The sequence below is a fragment of the Pseudochaenichthys georgianus genome, unplaced genomic scaffold (genome assembly GCF_902827115.2).
Source record: "Pseudochaenichthys georgianus unplaced genomic scaffold, fPseGeo1.2 scaffold_890_arrow_ctg1, whole genome shotgun sequence".
Lineage (NCBI taxonomy): Eukaryota > Metazoa > Chordata > Actinopteri > Perciformes > Channichthyidae > Pseudochaenichthys > Pseudochaenichthys georgianus.
This window is the reverse complement of record NW_027263424.1, coordinates 36,861-59,261: the sequence shown is the minus strand read 5'-3', so window position 1 is coordinate 59,261 and position 22,401 is coordinate 36,861.

The following is a 22,401-nucleotide window of genomic DNA, read 5'->3' as shown; positions in this document are numbered from 1 at the left end:
AAAAAAATATTTCTTTTTTTCTGGAAATCTCAAATTAATGACTTTTTTTCTGAAAATCTCAAATTAATGACTTTTTTTCTGAAAATCTCAAATTAATGACTTTTTTCTGGAAATCTCAAATTATGACTTTTTTCAGAAAACCTCAGATTTCGGAAATTTTCTGAAAATGTTGACTATTTTCTGAAAAATCAAAAAAATATGACTTTTTTCTGGAAATCTCAAAATGCTCACTTTTTTCTGAAAAGCAGGATCTATTTTTCAGCCCAGTGCCAGACATAAGGCTCCATATCAGTGTTTAAACTCATATCTGCAAAGAATACCGCGTTTCATCCTCCACCCTTCAAAGAGTCTGAGTTGTTGACATGAAAGGATGTGTATGGCTTCTAACAGTTCAGATATCAGGTGGATCTCCACAAACTGCTACCTTTGTGTAATTGTGTTTTCTTTTTGTCGTCATCAGCAGAGTAAGTTGAACATCTTTCCGAACACGCCTGAATACACGCCTCCTTCTGAATCACTGAGGAATTGTTTCTGACTCGTTTACATACCGAGTCATTTCTCCAGAACACGGCCGTGGAACGGAGGCGATCTCTGGGGCCGTAGATCTCGGCCTCCGTTACGGATAATGTAGCTTCATATTTGGCGAAGTATACTGATCTGTTCTACGCTAAAACATGGCACATATTTTTAACTACAATGGGGGGATTCCGAAGCCTTTGAGATGATCTGTGGAGACGCATCAATCTGTTCCACTCTAAGAGGAGAACAGGCTGATTTCAGGAAAACCAAGCTATTGCAACTTACAAAAAAGATATTAAAAAGGTAAACAATAAGGCTCCGCTACGTCAATAACTGCAAGAGATGCAGCATTTTCATAACAATGCATAATTTACATTTGACATCTTCCTCAGACGTCACTCATTGGCTGACAGCCCAACGATGATTTGGACTTTATTACCCCACAAATACAAGCCTCAGCTTTGCTATCATTGCAGTTCAGCTGTGTTTATATCCTACATTTGATTTTAAGCATGTCATGCTTCACCGAACACAGAAGGGGGCTTGTCTACAAATAAAGACGGCTAATTTTAATTCTCCCCAAATATATTGAGGCTGAACCTGAACTTTCAGCTTGGGGGCCCCCTAGTGGCCGCGGGGGCCCTATGTATCTGAACAGTCCGCCTATAGGAAGAAACGGTCCTGATCGCAACTCCGCAGGTCTCGCTTGTCTCAAACTAGCCCACTGACTCTTCAGGTTTACAAATATTATATTTTATATTATATTTTATATTATATAATGAAAATATAATATTATTTTCAAAAGCCTCTTTTGTCTGATGCTTCAATTAATTTTAAACAGACAGTTCAACAGAAGGATACTCAAAAAATGTAATTTTATCATTTAAATATTGAATTGTTCTCTCTTAGTAAGATCCCATTTTCAATAAAATGGTGGTCTTACCTTGACTTGAAGATGAAGTCCATTTGCCTATCCCTCTGGACAAACATCTCCTTATGTTCTTGTAGTTTCAAAAGTCTATCATAAATCTAATCGATAGATTTATGATTCGAAAATGATAAAAGTAGGATATTATCCGGCTGAACAAAACGTACATTTATCCAACAGGTCCCACAGATCTTATTTGGAGCTGCCCCTAATGACCAGTTTGTCGCCACTGATAATATAGCTTCATATTTGGCAAAGTATACTGATCTGTTCTACACTAAAACATGGCACAGGAAGAATGTGAATATATGTAATTTATGCATCTATTTGTCACGATCTGTCTATGTTTTAGTCTGTCTCTGTCTCTTGTTTTATTTTGAAAGTGTTCCCCCTCCCGTCTTGTCTGCACCTGGTGATTGTGTGCACCGGGTGCCCCGTGTTGTCTCCTCCCCCCTCCCCCCCCCTGGTTTGATTAGTCTGTGTGTATCTAGGTTCTGTTTGCTTGTTAGTATGTGTGAGATCCTTGTGGCTGTGAATCACGTGTCGATGAGGAATACATGCCCACACCGGGTCGTATTGGACGTTCTGCCTCTGCCTACTTGCTTGGTCGGGCCGCTCAACAGTCAGCTTCACACTTGGTGTCCGAAGTGGGATTGACCAAGTGAGGAGGTGAAAATGACGAGAGGAAAAAAGAACGCCCAAAGAGAGGAGCCAGATGGCGGTGTGGCTATGCCAGCAGCTGACCAGGGGCCACGGCTGGTAAACCAGGGCCACGGCTGGTAAACCAGGGGGCACGGACTGAAGGAGATGATGCGCTCATTCATGCATTCATCATCGTTAATAACGCGTTAACGCAAAAAAAAATTAACACCACTAATTATTTTAACGCGATTAACGCATGTGTATTTTTTGTCCTCGGCCGCCCCGTAGTTTCAGAGCGCATCGAGTTTAAAATACCATCTACAAGCTGATGCTGACAGCCCCGCTCCTGCCGCCGCTTGCAGCAGACCACACTTCCACGCTCACCGGCAGGCACCGACTGGCCATCGGGAGGACCGGGAGGGTGTGTGTGTGTGTGTGTGTGTGTGTGTGTGTGTGTGTGTGTGTGTGTGTGTGTGTGTGTGTGTGTGTGTGTGTGTGTGTGTGTGTGGCCCGAGCGAGCGAGAGAGAGACCTTACATGCATTGTTGTTGTTAGCATCTGGTGCTAGCTAGCTGCGCTAACGGATATAAGGAGCTGTTTAAATGAAAACAGAGGAGCGACATTTCGCCACAACTGCGCCGAGCACTTGACTTGATGCAGGAAGCAGACAGCGGGACGTTGGAGGAGAAGTCAGCACACTCAGCATGGATAGTGCGCAACATGATTGCAGCGTCCAGGCAGCTCCCGTTCGAGCATATGCCTTGAGTTGCACATAGCTCCAACGAACACACACACACACACACACACACACACACACACACACACACACACACACACACACACACACACACACACACACACACACACACACACACACACACACACACACACACACACACACACACACACACACACACACACACACACACACACACAGTATTGTATGAGAGAGGTTCCAGGTTGAATTGAGGCGAATATTTGTAATGTTCAAATGATAATAAACATTAGCATAAAGCATATTTGTCCACTCATATGTTGATAAGAGTATTAAAAACTTGAAAAATATTCCTCTAAGGTACATTTAGAACAGATAAAAAATGATAATAATAATAATATGAACATACTATTGTATATATTACATTATATCAATGTACATATTATTGGTAATGTATGTGAAGTACAATGTGCACATTCTACTGTTTTCATGTTAATTTGATCTTTTTGTTTTCGTTATTAACGTTGAATTATTTATTTTAATATTTGTTTGAATTGTTTTAATTATTTGTATTTGTTTTTGTCAGTGTGTATCAACTATAATTAAAATGCTAAATAAGTCCAACATAATATCTTATTCTTTTTTTTTTTTAACATTTCATTGTGGTCATTTTTATTTGTTTAACACACTTTTTTATTTGATCCACTTGTTTCTCACAGTGTATATTTCTGTCGCCCTCTAGTGGAGACTCAGAGTACAGTCGCCCTCTAGTGGAGACTCAGAGTACAGTCGCCCTCTAGTGGAGACTCAGAGTACAGTCGCCCTCTAGTGGAGACTCAGAGTACAGTCGCCCTCTCGTGGAGACTCAGAGTACAGTCGCCCTCAAGTGGAGACACAGAGTACAGTCGCCCTCTCGTGGAGACTCGGAGTACAGTCGCCCTCTAGTGGAGACTCGGAGTACAGTCGCCCTCTAGTGGAGACTCGGAGTACAGTCGCCCTCTAGTGGAGACTCGGAGTACAGTCGCCCTCTAGTGGAGACTCGGAGTACAGTCGCCCTCTAGTGGAGACTCGGAGTACAGTCGCCCTCTAGTGGAGACTCGGAGTACAGTCGCCCTCTAGTGGAGACTCGGAGTACAGTCGCCCTCTAGTGGAGACTCGGAGTACAGTCGCCCTCTAGTGGAGACTCGGAGTACAGTCGCCCTCTAGTGGAGACTCGGAGTACAGTCGCCCTCTAGTGGAGACTCGGAGTACAGTCGCCCTCTAGTGGAGACACGGAGTACAGTCGCCCTCCCGTGGAGACTCGGAGTACAGTCGCCCTCCAGTGGAGACTCGGAGTACAGTCGTCCTCCAGTGGAGACTCGGAGTACAGTCGTCCTCCAGTGGAGACTCGGAGTACAGTCGTCCTCCAGTGGAGACTCGGAGTACAGTCGCCCTCCAGTGGAGACTCGGAGTACAGTCGCCCTCTAGTGGAGACTCAGAGTACAGTCTCCCTCCAGTGGAGACTCGGAGTACAGTCGCCCTCTAGTGGAGACTCGGAGTACAGTCGCCCTCTAGTGGAGACTCGGAATACAGTCGTCCTCTAGTGGAGACTCGGAGTGCAGTCGCCCTCTAGTGGAGACTCGGAGTACAGTCGCCCTCTAGTGGAGACTCGGAGTACAGTCGCCCTCTAGTGGAGCCTCGGAGTACAGTCGCCCTCTAGTGGAGACTCGGAGTACAGTCGCCCTCTAGTGGAGACTCGGAGTACAGTCGCCCTCTAGTGGAGACTCGGAGTACAGTCGCCCTCTCGTGGAGACTCGGAGTACAGTCGCCCTCTAGTGGAGACTCGGAGTACAGTCGCCCTCTCGTGGAGACTCGGAGTACAGTCGCCCTCTCGTGGAGACTCGGAGTACAGTCGCCCTCTCGTGGAGACTCGGAGTACAGTCGCCCTCTAGTGGAGACTCGGAGTACAGTCGCCCTCTAGTGGAGACTCGGAGTACAGACGCCCTCTAGTGGAGACTCGGAGTACAGTCGCCCTCTAGTGGAGACTCGGAGTACAGTCGCCCTCTAGTGGAGACTCGGAGTACAGTCGCCCTCTAGTGGAGACTCGGAGTACAGTCGCCCTCAAGTGGAGACAAAGAGTACAGTCGCCCTCCAGTGGAGACTCGGAGTACAGTCGTCCTCCAGTGGAGACTCAGAGTACAGTCGCCCTCTAGTGGAGACTCAGAGTACAGTCGCCCTCTAGTGGAGACTCAGAGTACAGTCGCCCTCTAGTGGAGACTCAGAGTACAGTCGCCCTCTAGTGGAGACTCAGAGTACAGTCGCCCTCTAGTGGAGACTCAGAGTACAGTCGCCCTCTAGTGGAGACTCAGAGTAAATCAAGCACAAAGGAATACATTAATACAATAACAAAATAATTTATATTAAATGTAAATAAAAATACAATAATAAAAATAATATTAGGATATTAAAAGTGATACATTTTAAATAAAAAAATAATAACATTGATAATAATTATTGATACAATTACATTCTTTAAATGTAATTAAACAAGAGATTACTATGATGATGCAATAATATCAAAAAGTAATAATTGCTGAGATACCGTTAACTGTTTGTCCTTTTTGTAACGTGTCTTTGGGCGTATTATGGGATGGGCAGTTTGTTCCACACTGAGCTTTAAAGTTATTTCACTCCCTAAAAACACACTTCCAGGCTCAGAGGGGAGTCTGCTTTTCAGAAACACGAGTCCACCTGAAACCCCAGATCATTCTCAGACTTACTCTACACACAGGGATTGATTTGAGAATATAATCACTCACACACAAAGATCAGAGCGGCACAACACGTGTACGGATAATCTGTCACTCAATGACGGCTCCTATAAAGGAGACACGGTAAGTATTGGTCTTTAGTATCTAAACCATATAGACATCTAACACAGTGTGTGTGTGTGTGTGTGTGTGTGTGTGTGTGTGTGTGTGTGTGTGTGTGTGTGTGTGTGTGTGTGTGTGTTCCCTCCCTGTTGTTTCGGGCGAGGTGGTGATCTCTCAGCTATTTCTAAATATTTGCGGAGTGTCGTGTTGAGCAAAAGGAGGAGACGCCTTCAGGGTCCTATCAAACCACGTCCTATTCTGCTTTGTGTGGAACATGTAAATGAATCCGCCTCAAATAACTTTGACTGACTTCACTCGAGTTCACAGTCTGCAGATTATGTTCCACCTCATTTGCATATTTAGTCATAACATGTCGGAGAACTTGCAACATACAAAGTGATTGTGTCAGTGATGAAGTTTACCCTCTTCACCTGGAGGGTGCACGATGTAGGAATTGTGCACCGCAGGTCTTCAGAGGAAAAGGGGCTTCTCCTCTAAAGGCTCAGCTCTGTTCAACTCGGTGTCTGAAAGGGTTAATGACTGCAGTTGTTACATACACCATTTTTTGTTTAACGTTTTTATCTCAAAATTCTTACATTTTTGAAAAATGCGCTTATAAATAAAATGGATTTTTTTTTTTTTAATGACTTTTTTCATGTATTTGTTTCTGGATTGTTCTTCTTGAGTTCACCGGATGGAATTATCTTTCCCTCCATGTTCCGTGCCGTAGTGTGTGTGTGTGTGTGTGTGTGTGTGTGTGTGTGTGTGTGTGTGTGTGTGTGTGTGTGTGTGTGTGTGTGTGTGTGTGTGTGTGTGTGTGTGTCTCCTTCTCTACCCCTGATTGTCTGCCTCCAGGGCCCTTTCTCATTTCTCTATTTCCCCTCCTCGACTCCTATCCTCGTGTCTTAGTCCCGCCCACAGGAGATGCGAGCGGAGGAGCCGAGGAGAGAGGAGGGGAACCGAGGAGAGAGGAGGGGAAGCGAGGAGAGAAGAGGGGAGCCGAGGAGAGAGGAGGGGAACCGAGGAGAGAGGAGGGGAGCCGAGGAGGGGAGCCGAGGAGGGGAGCCGGGAAGCGAGGAGAGAGGAGGGGAGCCGAGGAGAGAGGAGGGGAGCCGAAGAGAGAGGAGGGGAGCCGAGGAGAGAGGAGGGGAAGCGAGGAGAGAAGAGGGGAGCCGAGGAGAGAGGAGGGGAAGCGAGGAGAGAGGAGGGGAACCAAGGAGAGAAGAGGGGAAGCGAGGAGAGAGGAGGGGAGCGAGGAGAGAGGAGGGGAGCCGAAGAGAGAGGAGGGGAGCCGAGGAGAGAGGAGGGGAAGCGAGGAGAGAAGAGGGGAGCCGAGGAGAGAGGAGGGGAAGCGAGGAGAGAGGAGGGGAACCAAGGAGAGAAGAGGGGAAGCGAGGAGAGAGGAGGGGAGCGAGGAGAGAGGAGCGAGGAGAGAGGAGGGGAGCCGAGGAGAGAGGAGGGAAGCGAGGAGAGAGGAGGGGAGCCGAGGAGAGAGGAGGGGAAGCGAGGAGAGAGGAGGGGAAGCAGCAGACGGTTAGAGAAAGGAGAACTCAGGCTACAGATGAGGACACACACACACACACACACACACACACACACACACACACACACACACACACACACACACACACACACACACACACACACACACACACACACACACACACACACACATATACAGGGGCGGACTAGGGGGGATAAAGTGGCCAGAGGATTAATTGACAGACAGGCCCACTTAATGCGCGGCATGTATCGGCCGGCCGGCGACGAAAGTATGTAACTTAACAAAAAAACCTGCATTTAATGTTATTTTGGACAATTATTCATATAGTAATCACATTACCTGAGCCCTTGAGTTGCCGAGAGCAAAAATAGTTACGGCATATATTTAAGCAATAGCTCACGACAGGCCGTGGTATATGCTCATGATATCACAGCTAAGGGGCGTGGTTCCCCCCTTAGCTGTGATATAATGAGCATATATCACGGCCTGAAGTGAGCTATTGCTTTTATAAAACGGTTACCAAGTGTGGCAATATGAAAAAAAAATACACACTCTAATTTAAATAGTTTTTATTAGTAAACAATGATGTTCAAAATAAAATAGTCCCTCCGTTGCCTTCTGCGCGAAACATAGTGCGAGGTGGTTGCTATGCAACAACACTAACAGCTAGCGAACATATTAGACAGAGAGCGTTGATCCTTATTTGGCTATTTATTTACATTCATTTGTATGTTGCACCCACTGAAAACCTGTCCAGCATCAGTAGCATGGCTGACGAGGTCACTTGTTGAGGTTGTTCTAGGCTGCTGCTTGGCGTGGTGAGAATATTCCTCCACTTTCTCCGGTCCCCGAGATTCGGCTTCCAGTAGCTCTAGAGAGAGAGCTTTCGCACCTGTGGCCACTAACGGTCATCATTTCCCTGCTTTGTTTCAAGACCCGCATCAGAAAGCTTTTTAATGGTGGTACTTTTCCAGTTGGTCTACCTGCTCTTCACGTAGCTCTGCATGTCGTCGTTTAGGTGCTTTTCCCCCCCTGGAGATAGGCACTGCTCAATCCACTCCTCCATGGTAAGACCTCCCCGGAGGTCGAAGTTAATCTTAAATGTTTCCATCTTATGCTTTGTAAATTTGTTCCGTAACGGAAGAAATGTAAACATATTTATAAAACTGACAAGTCAAATCAAGCAATCTGATTGGCCGATAGTGTTTTTGCGGACCTCTTTGATTACAGATTTGAAAACATCGTTGCTTGCTTTAAAAGTAGCTCAATTCATGATGGCAAACCTTGGAAAGTATCTAGATATCCCTGCCCTTATGCCAAAGGAACTGCACACTGTATGTTTTGCCGTTTGATGTCTATGTCTGGACCGCTGCGTAAAAAGGAGGGTTTCTGCCCCGTTACTTCTCCGCTGCTTTCTTGTTCCAGTATGAAAAGCAAACTGCAGGCAGTTTGCTTTTCAGCCCAACGGTATACTGTTTTTCTCAGGCGCGGAGGGATACTGACTTGTTGTGAAAAGTAACTTACAATTCTACCCGTGGTATACGCTCAGTATATCACGGCTAAGAACCAATCAGATTGCTTGATTTGACTTGTCCGTTTTATAAATAAATATATACAATTTCAGAATCAAACGAGTGAGCGCACTCTCAGCATAATAACGTAACACGAGCAGAGACTGGATATGTGCGCAGGCAGCGGGGCGGAGGGGGGTTCCTCACTGGCTCACCTCCTCTCCGCCGCCTCCTTCCTCACTGGCTCACCTCCTCTCCGCCGCCTCCTTCCTCACTGCCTCACCTCCTCTCCGCCGCCTCCTTCCTCACTGCCTCACCTCCTCACTGCCTCACCTCCTCTCCGCCGCCTTCTTCCTCACTGCCTCACCTCCTCACTGCCTCACCTCCTCTCCGCCGCCTCCTTCCTCACTGCCTCACCTCCTCACTGCCTCACCTCCTCACTGCCTCACCTCCTCTCCGCCGCCTCCTTCCTCACTGCCTCACCTCCTCTCCGCCGCCTCCTCACTGCCTCACCTCCTCACTGCCTCACCTCCTCTCCGCCGCCTCCTCACTGCCTCACCTCCTCTCCGCCACCTCCTCACTGCCTCACCTCCTCACTGCCTCACCTCCTCTCCGCCGCCTCCTCACTGCCTCAGCAGAGTCCTACGGAGGCTGCAGGTCGTGTGTTCCCGTGTGGACCACCGGGTGCTGCACCTGGTCACCGGGTCCAGGACCTCCGGTTGAGTCAGCCGGCAGGACCACCTGTGGGTCGTGGTCTTCAGGCTGAGTGGAGGGAGGCTGGGGTTGGGGTGCATCAGGAGGGGCCAGGGTGCTGCTGGGCTGGGGGCTGAGCAGAGAGGGTGGGCCAGAGGGGACACCAGAGGGGACATCAGAGGGGACACCAGAGGGGACAGCAGAGGGGGTATCAGAGGGGACATCAGAGGGGACATCAGAGGGGGTATCAGAGGGGACACCAGAGGGGACAGCAGAGGGGGTATCAGAGGGGACATCAGAGGGGGTATCAGAGGGGACATCAGAGGGGACATCAGAGGGGACACCAGAGGGGACATCAGAGGGGACATCAGAGGGGACACCAGAGGGGACATCAGAGGGGACACCAGAGGGGACATCAGAGGGGACATTAGAGGGGACACCAGAGGGGACACCAGAGGGGACATCAGAGGGGACACCAGAGGGGACATTAGAGGGGACACCAGAGGGGACAGCAGAGGGGGTATCAGAGGGGACATCAGAGGGGGTATCAGAGGGGACATCAGAGGGGACACCAGAGGGGACATCAGAGGGGACACCAGAGGGGACATCAGAGGGGACACCAGAGGGGACATCAGAGGGGACACCAGAGGGGACATCAGAGGGGACATTAGAGGGGACACCAGAGGGGACATCAGAGGGGACACCAGAGGGGACATCAGAGGGGACATTAGAGGGGACACCAGAGGGGACACCAGAGGGGACATCAGAGGGGACATCAGAGGGGACATTAGAGGGGACACCAGAGGGGACACCAGAGGGGACATCAGAGGGGACATCAGAGGGGACATTAGAGGGGACACCAGAGGGGACACCAGAGGGGACATCAGAGGGGACATCAGAGGAGACATCAGAGGGGACACCAGAGGGGACATCAGAGGGGACAGCAGAGGGGACACCAGAGGGGACACCAGAGGGGACATGGATCCTCTTTGTGTCCACCTCAGCTGTCAACAGGGTGAATGCCTCCAGGTTGGCTTCCTTCCCTTGACCATGACCTTTCCTTTGGTGTAGCAGGTGATGGTGAGCAGAGGGTCGTCTGCCTCCTGAGCCGATGCCCTCTCTGGATACGATACGCATCATGATCGCATCCATCTATCTCTCTCTCTCTCTCTCTCTATCTCTATCCATCCATCTCTCTCTCTCTCTATCCATCTATCTATCCATCTATCTCTCTCTCTATCTATCCATCCATCTCTCTCTCTCTCTATCTCTCCATCCATCCATCCATCTATCTATCTATCTCTCTCTCTCTCTCTCCTCTCTCTCTCTCTCTCTATCCATCTCTCTCTATCTATCCATCTATCTCTCTCTCTCTCTATCCATCTATCTATCCATCCATCTCTCTCTCTATTCATCTCTCTCTCTATCTATCCATCTCTCTCTCTCTCTATCCATCCATCCATCCATCCATCTATCTATCTATCTATCTATCTATCTATCTATCTATCTATCTATCTATCTATCTATCTCGCTCTCTCTCTATCTATCTCTCTCTCTCTCTATCTATCTATCTCGCTCTCTCTATCTATATCTCTCTCTCTCTCTCTCTCTCTATCTACCTATCTATGTAAAACTAGAGGAACTCTAAGGAACTATTTTCTGCAGAGGTCTTTGAATGCAGCATTAGATGCAGAACATGTGACCAGTTAACATGCATGTGTCATGTGAAGAGGGGCAGGGGGTTATTTTTAAATCAGCTGTTATGAAGAGTGTTTGGACCTTCCGGGCCACCGTACTCACGATATCTGAGGACGCGATCACGTCTTTCTTTTTTTGTTATTAAAGTTTTTAAATGATTGCGTTTTTAATAGTTTTCTTATGGTTTGTCGAAAGGGACACTGCAGCTCTACATATGTAATAATATTTGTAATTTTTCTTCTGATATTGCGCCTTTTGCATTTCAATAAAGCATGTGTCCATATTAGCCATTAAAATACAGATCTGTATTGTTCTAAACTACTGTGAGTTAATATAATGCTTAATGCACCAAGTCATACATCTCACATTTAGACGAGCCAGACATTGTACAATATACATATATATTTGTGTACATTTATTTAACAACTCTCCTCGGCTATATATTGCAAATCGTATCCGCCTTCACGATGGCCACTGATTGGTTGAGCACCTTCTTCCCAATACTCAGAGCATACAGTTGGAAATACTCATTTGATTATTGGTATAAGCTATTAACAGTCATACCCAGCAATATTGACTTCAAAGTATAAAAATACAAAATAAACGTGACAGAAGTATTGTCATATACGCAGTGTAGTTGTGGAATTAAAAACTTGGATCACAGGTTCCTCAAACAATGCAATATAAGTACATAAAATAGTATTTGTACTTAAACAATGTTGTTTTTCTTATTTGTCTACCATCTGTAACTAAACGTATATATGTACGACAAGTCAAATTCATCGTATGTGTAAATGTATTTGGCAAAAAAAATACTGTAGTTAGTACAAATATTAGATACAATACTTATGAGTACATATTCTGTCAGCTCATTGGTGTTTTAGGTGAAACATACTCAGGTCTGGTACGTGAGTAAAAGTAGAAGTACTCAGATCTGGTACGTGAGTAAAAGTAGAAGTACTCAGGTCTTGTACTTGAGTAAAAGTAGAAGTACTCAGATCTTGTAGTAAAAGTAGAAGCCCTCAGATCTTGTACTTAAGTAAAAGTAGAAGTACTCAGATCTTGTACTTGAGTAAAAGTTGTAGTAAAAGTAGAAGTACTCAGATCTTGTACTTGAGTAAAAGTAGAAGTACTCAGATCTTGTAGTAAAAGTAGAAGCCCTCAGATCTTGTACTTAAGTAAAAGTAGAAGTACTCAGATCTTGTACTTGAGTAAAAGTAGAAGTACTCAGGTCTTGTACTTGAGTAAAAGTAGAAGTACTCAGATCTTGTAGTAAAAGTAGAAGTACTCAGATCTTGTACTTAAGTAAAAGTAGAAGTACTCAGATCTTGTACTTGAGTAAAAGTAGAAGTATTCAGATCTTGTAGTAAAAGTAGAAGTACTCAGATCTTGTACTTGAGTAAAAGTAGAAGTACTCAGATCTTGTACTTGAGTAAAAGTAGAAGCCCTCAGATCTTGTACTTAAGTAAAAGTAGAAGTACTCAGATCTTGTACTTGAGTAAAAGTAGAAGTACTCAGATCTTGTCCATCCATCCATCTTCTCCCGCTTATCCGTGGTCGGGTCTCGGGGGTAGCAGTTCCAGCAGAGAGCCCCAAACGTTCCTTTCCCCTCATCAACCAGCTCTGACTGGGGGGTCCCAAGGCGCTCCCAGGCCAGAAGAGATATAATCCCTCCACCTGGTCCTAGGTCTACCCCTCGGTCTCCTCCCAGCTGGACGTGCCTGGAACACCTCCCTAGGGAGGCGCCCAGGTGGCATCCTAGCTAGGTGCCCGAACCACCTCAACTGGCTCCTTTCGACGCGAAGGAGGCTCAACTCCGAGTCCCTCCCTGATGACCGAACTTCTCACCTTATCCCTAAGGGAGACGCCAGCCACCCTGCGGAGGAAACCCATCTCGGCCGCTTGTATCCACGATCTGGTTCTTTGGGTCATGACCCATCCTTCATGACCGTAGGTGAGGGGAGGAACGGCCCGGTAGACAGAGAGCTTTGCCTTCTGGCTCAGCTCCCTTTTCGTCACAACGGTGCGGTAAAGCGACTACAGTTCCTCAAAGTGTTCCTTCCAACGCCCCAACACTCCATCAGTTGAGGTCAACAACGTCCCATCCTTACTGTACACAGCTTGGATGGTCCCCTGCTTCCCCCTCCTGAGGTGTCGGACAGTTTTCCAGAACAACTTTGGTGCCGCCCGAAAGTCCTTCTCCATGTCTTCTCCGAACTTCTCCCACACCCGCCTTCGGGCCTGTCGGTACCTTGCAACTGCCTCGGGACTCCCCCGGGATAACAAATCCCTGAAGGCCTCCTTCTTCAGTCGGACGGCTTCCCTGACCACCGGTGTCCACCAGGAGGTTCGAGGGTTACCGCCCCTTGAGGCACCTAGGACCTTGAGACCACAGCTCCCCGCCGCGGCTTCGGCAATAGAGGCTTTGAACACCGACCACTCTGGTTCAATGTCCCCAACCTCCACAGGAATGCCCGAAAAGCTCCGCCGGAGGTGTGAGTTGAAGGCCTCCTGAACTTGGGCCTCCTCCAGACGTTCCCAGTTCACCCGAACTACACGTTTGGGCTTACCGGGTCTATCCAGAGGCTTCCCCCGCCACTCGACCCAACTCACCACCAGATGGTGATCAGTTCTCCGCCCCTCTCTTTACCCGAGTGTCCAAAACATACGGCCTCAGGTCCGATGATACGATAACGAAATCGATCATGGACCTTCTGCCTAGGGTGCTCTGGTACCACGTACACTTATGAGCATCCTTATGTTCGAACATGGTGTTTGTTATGGCCAATCCATGACTAGCACAGAAGTCCAGTAACAAACCACCACTCCGGTTCAGATCAGGGGGGCCGTTCCTCCCAATCACGCCCCTACTCAGATCTTGTACTTGAGTAAAAGTAGAAGTATTCAGATCTTGTAGTAAAAGTAGAAGTACTCAGATCTTGTAGTAAAAGTAGAAGTACTCAGATCTTGTAGTAAAAGTAGAAGTACTCAGATCTTGTAATAAAAGTAGAAGTACTCAGATCTTGTAGTAAAAGTAGAAGTACTCAGGTCTTGTACTTGAGTAAAAGTAGAAGTACTCAGATCTTGTAGTAAAAGTAGAAGTACTCAGATCTTGTAGTAAAAGTAGAAGTACTCAGGTCTTGTACTTGAGTAAAAGTAGAAGTACTCAGATCTTGTAGTAAAAGTAGAAGTACTCAGGTCTTGTACTTGAGTAAAAGTAGAAGTACTCAGATCTTGTAGTAAAAGTAGAAGTACTCAGATCTTGTAGTAAAAGTAGAAGTACTCAGATCTTGTACTTGAGTAAAAGTAGAAGTACTCAGTATTTGAAAGACTAAACCCTTATTTTAAAATATTTCCCGGATACTTAATGTCGTATTTCTCCCAGAAATCATTGAAACATGTGTCCTGGTGTTTCTTTGGGAATGTTTGAACTTTGTTCTGCTATAATCTATTAGGTCAATATTCCCCCTGAGAGGTTAATCTCTGGAAGAGCCAACATCAGGCTGTTTGCTCTGCAGGTGTGTTGGATTACAGCTGATCTATTGGCTCAGGCCGGTTGATCAGCTGTGAACATGTGTCTGCAGACCACGATATACTGACCCAGAATAACTCGTACGGAAACACAGAGAGGCAGTAGCTAGGTAGTTCCCATTGTCTGTCTCAAATCTCAACATTCAGACTTTTTATGCTCCGTATCAGTATTTAAACTCAATGCAAATAATACTGCCTTTCGTCCTCCTTTCACTTCAATGAGTCTGAGTTGTTGACAAATGAAAGGATGTGTATGGCTTCTAACAGTTCAATCTCACAATGTTGACCATTTTCTGTATTTACTATTTGTTTGTTGTTATTAATATAAAATGGTTTGACCTTCCACTGTATGAATCACATTGTACTTCAGTAAAAGTATAAGTACTCAGATCTGGTACTTAAGTAAAAGTAGAATCAATCAATCAATGTTTATTTATAGCCCAATATCACAAATATTACATTTGTCTCAGTGGTCTTCACAGTGTGTACAGAATATCAGTATGACAATACGACACCCTCTGTCCTCAGACCCTCTGTCCTTAGACCCTCTGTCCTCAGACCCTCTGTCCTTAGACCCTCTGTCCTTAGACCCTCTGTCCTTAGACCCTCTGTCCTGCACCTCTGACCAATAGCTACTCCAAAAGTAAAAGGCTAGAGGGAAAGCTAACGACTGGGCGTGAAACTCTGATTGTGGGTGACTCTGCTGTAAGACATGTAAAAAGTCTGGGCAGTAAGAACAACACCAAAGTACTCTGTTTTCCCAAGGATACGGTCTCTGACTTGGCTGAGAAGATCCTGCATGTTGGGGCTGAACATCCGACTGTGAAGAATGTGGTTCTGCACATTGGAACCATCAATCAATCAATGTTTATTTATAGCCCAATATCACAAATGTTACATTTGTCTCAGTGGTCTTCACAGTGTGTACAGAATATCAGTATGACAATACGACACCCTCTGTCCTCAGACCCTCTGTCCTTAGACCCTCTGTCCTTAGACCCTCACATCGTACAAGGAAAAACTTCCAAAGAAAACCCAGTTTAAAGGAACATGGGAGAAACCTCAGGGAGAGCAACAGAGGAGGGATCCCTCTCCCAGGACGGACAGACGTGCAATAGATGCCGTGTGTAAATTGAAAAGATAATACATTTGCAACATAGGTAGTCCAAATGTTTGGAAATGCATGTGTGTATAATAGGAAGATGAATCCACGAGGATATCCATCCAGGACCGATGATCCAGGACCACAGCCACGACTCAAGATCCAGCGCTCGCGATCCAGGACTCAGGACCGCAGGATCATCCATGACTCCGGATCCCGGCGTATATAGACACCAAAAAGAAAGACATTTGGGGAAGCTGGGTTAATGGGAACATGAGAGTACACAGGTACAGACAGAGAGAAGGAAGAAGTAAGATTTCCCCCGACAAACTAAGCCTATATCAGCAAAACTAGGGGCTGAATCTAATCAGCCCTAACTATAAGCTTTATCAAAAAGGAAGGTCTTAAGCGCACTCTTAAAAACGGATAGGCTGTCTGCCGCCCGAACACAAACTGGAAGCTGATTCCACAAATGTGGAGCTTGATAAGAAAAGGCTCTGGCTCCCATTGTACTTTTAGAGACTCTAGGAACAACCAACAACCCTGCATTCTTGGAACGCAATGCCCTAGTAGGACAGTAGGGTATAATGAGTTCTTTAAGGTAAGATGGCGCCTTCCCATTAAGGGCTTTGTAGGCGAGAAGAATAATTTTAAATTCTATCCTGTGTTCTATAGGGAGCCAGTGTAAGGCAGCCAGAACAGGAGTAATGTGGTCCCTTTTCCTAACTCTGGTTAGTACACGAGCCGCAGCATTTTGAATCAGCTGAAGCGACTTGACTGACTTCTTGGTACTCCCTGATAATAAAGAGTTACAATAATCCAGTCTAGAAGTAACAAATGCATGGACTAGTTTCTCTGCATCGCTTTGAGGCAAGATATGCCTGATCTTTGCAATGTTACGTAGATGGAAGTAGGCGGTCCTTGAAATTGATTTTATGTGGGCATTAAAGGATAAATCCTGATCAAATATAACACCAAGATTCCTTACAGTCTCACTGGAGGCCAAATTAATGCCATCCATAGTTAGTATGTCTTTAGATAATTTGTTTCGTAGATTCTTCGGGCCAAGTACAATAACTTCAGTTTTGGTCGTGTTTAACATCAAAAAGTTTAAGGTCATCCACGTTTTTAAGTCCTTGAGGCAGTCTTGAATTTTATTTAGATGATTAATTTCATCAGGCTTGATTGATAAATATAGTTGAGTATCATCCGCATAACAATGGAAGTTTACAGAATGATTCCTTATAATATTGCCTAACGGAAGCAAATATAATGTGAACAAAATAGGTCCGAGCACTGAGCCCTGTGGCACTCCATGGCTAACTTTGGTTTGCGTGGAAGATTCATCGTTAACACGTACAAACTGAGAGCGTTCAGATAGATCGGACCTAAACCAGCCTAAAGCAGTTCCCTGTATGCCAACTAAGTGCTCTAGTCTTTGCAATAGGATATCATGGTCGATAGTATCAAATGCAGCACTGAGATCGAGCAAAACAAGAATAGAGACAAGTCCCTTGTCTGAGGCTATTAGAATGTCATTTGTGACTTTAACCAGAGCTGTCTCTGTGCTATGATGTGTTCTAAAGCCAGACTGAAAGTCTTCAGATAAATCATTGTTTTTTAAGTAATCACACAACTGCTTAGCGACCGCTTTCTCAAGAATTTTTGAGAGGAACGGAAGATTAGAAATAGGTCTATAGTTGGCTAAAACCTCTGGATCGAGGTTGTGCTTTTTAAGAAGCGGTTTTATCACTGCTACTTTGAATGATTGTGGAACATAGCCTGATAATAAAGACATATTCATAATATTTAATAAAGAAGTGCTAATTAATGGAAAAACTTCCTTCAACAGCTTAGTGGGAATTGGGTCTAACATGCACGTTGATGGTTTAGAAGAGAGAATCATTGAATGTAATTGTTCAAAGTTAATGGCTGAAAAGCGTTCTAGTTTACTATCTAGTGTAATATTAGAACTTACGTTTCCGGGAGCTGTTGATAACACTATACTGGTCAAAGGCAAGAGGTCATTCACTTAGTTTCTAAGAGTCTCACAACAGATGATGTTGTGAGACAACAGTCAGAAGTAGTGTTGTCACGATACCAACATTTTGGTTTCGATACCGATACCAAGTCAAGAATTGCGATTCCGATTCTTTTTCGATACTTTTCTTAAAAAAAGGGAAACAGTCTTAAATATAATCAGGGATGCAAACTCATCAGGTATGAAAAAGGTGACAAGGATCCGAGCCCCCCGACCCCACGGAATATCGGCTTTAAAATGAGGAATAACAGATGATTTTAGCAGTCAGAACAACTAAAGCAGCAGTGTTCCTAAGAACAGAAACGCCAAAGAGTCACATCTAATATAAATATATATAAAAGCATTTATTTTAATTGTGTAGCAGTGAGTTTAACATTTTGGCAGCACTGTTGAGCATTTTGAAAATGTATTTTCATGCCTCTGTGCAAGGCTTAGTCTTTCTATCTTTATGGCCACTGGTGTAAAGTAACTAAGTTCATAAACTCAAGTACTACTTGGGTACAATTTTGAGATACTTGTACTTTATTTAAGTATTTCAATGTTTCTTTTGCTACTTTGTACTTCTAATCCACTACAGTTCAGAGGTACGTGGTGTACTTCTACTCCTCTACAGTTCAGAGGTACATGGTGTACTTCTAATCCACTACAGTTCAGAGGTACATGGTGTACTTCTAATCCACTACAGTTCAGAGGTACATGGTGTACTTTTACTCCACTACATGTATTTAATACCTTTAGTTACTTTAGACGTGGACAAATGATGTGAAATATAACCAAGTGTTGAATCAGACTTTAGTTCCACCTGGAGTAAATCCACCAGCTACCCTGCAGTCTACAAAGTCATTCAGACTAGCTGCACCTTCAGCAGCTTTGAGAACACTTTCATGATCAATCATTATAAAACATATATATATATTATTCTGAAATGGACCAATCTGCACAATGACTACTTTTACTGTCGCTACTTTTTACTTTTACTGTAACAGAGTATTCCTACACTCTGGTGCTTCTAGTACAAGACCTGAGTACTTATACTTTTACTGTCGCTACTTTAACTATATTTTGATGATAATACTTTTGTACTTTTATTTGAGGATCATTTTGAATGCAGGATTGTTCCTACATTCTGGTACTTCTACTTTTACTCAAGTACAAGATATATATTTATACCACCTCCGTTTATAGCCTATGAAAAAAACTAATAGAAAACGAAGGCTAAAGCTAACGTTAGCAGATAGTGATGCTAGTTTGCTAGTTAAGTTTGCTCAACGATAATATTGCGACAGAAACACTTTTCAGTGCACATCACGCTCTGCCGCTCCGACAGGGAGCTCTGCTCTGAACACCTGACTTCTGGCTCGTTCACAGACTTCTGGCGTCTTTTTTGTCAACAAGCCGAGGCGCAGCGGCAGTTTCACTCCCTCTTTCAGCCATGCTTCTAGTTTTCTCACATGCTCTGGCAGCTAGCGCGTGGCCGCGTGCACGAGAGAGGGGAGGGACTTAGAACGTGCTTGAGGAGCGGGACTGCAGGCACGGCTGCAGTGCAAGGAGTGGAAGCAGAGCGCTGAACACACACGGCTCTTATTAAAACGGCGCTTTTTCACGGGAGTACTTTTCCCCGTCATTCTTAAAGTACCGATACTAATGAAACGGCAGGGTATCGCGGTACCTTTCAAGTATCGGTACACCGTGCAACACTAGTCAGAAGTGCTGAAAGAAGACTTTAAATGTCTGTTGGAAACTGCCAGCTCTCTAAATGCAGAGGTGTTCATCAGTGGCCCTCGACCGCCAGTCAGAAGAGGAGTGGAGAGATTCAGCAGATTGCTTGCACTGAACACCTGGCTTTCAACTTTCAACTTTGTACTGACCATTCTGTCAATTTTATTGACAACTTTAACTTTTTCTGGGACCGCAGACATCTTTTCAAGGCAAATGGAGTTTAGCTGAACAAGTCAGGAGTGAAATTGTTTATCTCTAACATATTCAACTGCCTGCGTCATCAATCTGTTCCCTCTGCCAAGGACAAGCGGCAAGAGGAATCAAAACAGGAGAAAGACACAACACATCGCGCAGAAAACCCTGAAGAAGTATCACTGCCCCCGCCTGAGGAATGTTCTGATTATGGGAGACCTATGAGACACACGGAGGAGTCTCCACCGCCCGTCACCCCCCCCCCTGTCAACGCCTTTGAGGATACTCCGTTCACCCTTTCACCCTCGCCCACCCTCCTGGAGATCGTTGAACACATGAAGGAGATACAGAGGGCTGGCACCGATTCCTTCCTGGATTTCAAAGACCAAACTAAGGCGATAGGCAGGGCTGGCAGCATGTCCTTTACCCCCGCCCCTCAACGACGCCCACCAAAATCACGGAAGCAGAGATGCGCACCATCTCCCCCGGCTTCATCACCGTGATAGAAACAAAACAAAGTCAAATGAATGAGAAGGAGAACAAAGAGGGTTCAACAGAAAAAGATTAATTCAGCCAAAAAACACAATTTTGATTAATCTAAAGTGTAAAACAATCTTCAACACAGACCACATTAGTGCCCTTGGACAACAAATGATATGGTGGGGCAAAGAAACGATAAATTAAATTGAGAGAGAGTGGGAGACTGAAAATGATTACTATGATAAATATTCAAACTATTTACAAAACTATTTACAGAAGCTCCTGTTGAACCATGTTGAATCTATGGCTCTGGTCTATGCAAGGGGTGCAGTGACGCGTCCTAAAACCCGGAAGTAAGCTGCGCTCGGATTCCCTCGACAGAAAGCAATGGGATTTCTCCATAGTGTTTTGGAAAATAGCTCGAAATAAGGTCTGTGGAAAACGAACCTGTTATATAAATGCACGTTTTGTTCAGCCGGATAATATCCACATGTCTATCCTACTTTTATTATTTTTGATTCGTAAATCTAATCGATAGATTTATGATGGATAGATTTATGATTAGCATAAGTTCGTTCATGATGGCTCATGTCAGTGATAGTGGTGACATCGTTGCGAAATTATTAACCGAGTGATTTTCAAGATTGAGTTACAATGATAAACTGGAGTGGCAAAGGATCAGCTGCACGACCCGCCATCAAGTGCTTCATCCAGAAGGACAGGAGGATGGACTTTGTGTTTCAGTGATTTATCATCAAAGGTAGGCCTGAGGCTGCAGTCGGATAGTTTAAAAATCAGCTCCTAAGTTCTAACCCTATCGTCTATTCCTTGACCTCTGAGGGAAAGGTCACGGGGTTAAGGGATAGTGGATAGGAGGATTCAAAAGGACTTAGGAGAAGAGACTGCGGTACTTTAGAGAATCCGAATGCACTTTCACTATCCGACGTGTTTATGATGCGCCAGCGGACGTCATTGTGTGCGTCTGCTGCTGTGGGGAAACCATGGAAACCACAGTTTTCTATACAGCAGACTACAAACATGGATGTTCAATAAGAACGAGGGACTACTGTGAACTCATCTAGAGACTCTGCTCCGTGCTCTGATGCTGCTGCTTTGCTTTATGAACGTGGACAACAGAGAAACATATTCTTCAGGACCAAAGCTGGAACTGAAATAAAAAAGGAAAGTGAAACTTCTGCTCGTCCCCCTCTCCCTCCGGTCCACATTAATACCAATGATCCCAATACGTATGATTGTATGAACTAAAGATCTTAAATCAATACAGATGTATTTATTATAAACGTTAGTCCTTAACATCTATCACTGTGTATATCACCATTCAAACATCTTTTAGAAGTTGAACAAACCCCACACAGCTCAGTAAAGACTGAAATGTTGACTTTATTTGATCATTTCAGTAAAAACTAACGTTCATATTTCTCTCTTTGATTATAATACTGATGAACGTTCAAAACAAAGCACTTTGGCAACTTACCACCTATGTTTTAAAAAGCTTAATAAGCACCGTAACTTTCATGATATCATTTCTCGGTCATAATCGGTTGTTTCCGTGAACGGCCGACTGTTGAGTGACGGCAAATGCTGCGGCTGCAATGCATTGTGGGGCAGCATTTTCTCCTCTCCTGTCGGTGAGGGAGGTCCAGTGGTTCCTAAGCTAAAGGAGGTTATAAAGGAAGTTTGAAACCTCCTTTCCTTTCATTCTCATCATTCTAGAGAATTGGAACGGCACTGAATTAAGTCGGCACCGCCGTGCCGACTTAATTCATTTGTAATTGTTACTTGGCTGTGGGTGCCCTGTCGTGATAGGTGTTTATATAAATTATGTTGTTTTGTGTGGTAGAGGGTCGCTGTCAATGATGCGTTTTGCACCCCGGTCCGCTGTTTTGATATTCCGCTGAAGTATACGCTGTGACGTAATATCTCTTATTTTCTTTCGAGGGAAGGGGGGGGGGGTCAGAGGGCCTAGGTATAAAAGTTACGGCTCGCCACTGAGTCAAAGTAGTGGAGTAGAAGTACACAACTAGCATAACACTCAAGTAAAGTACAAGAACCTCTATATTGTACTTCAGTTAAAAATACTTGAGCAAATGTACTTAGTTACTTCCCTCCTCTGAACATACCTGAAGAGGCTGCTTTTCCGCGTGCTCATTCTACATTTGCATTTTCCCCTGTTGTGTCACTCAGATTTCCGGGAGACCCTGAACACATCCCATTCATTCTGCACAGAAGCACCGGATCCACAGGAGAGAAAACA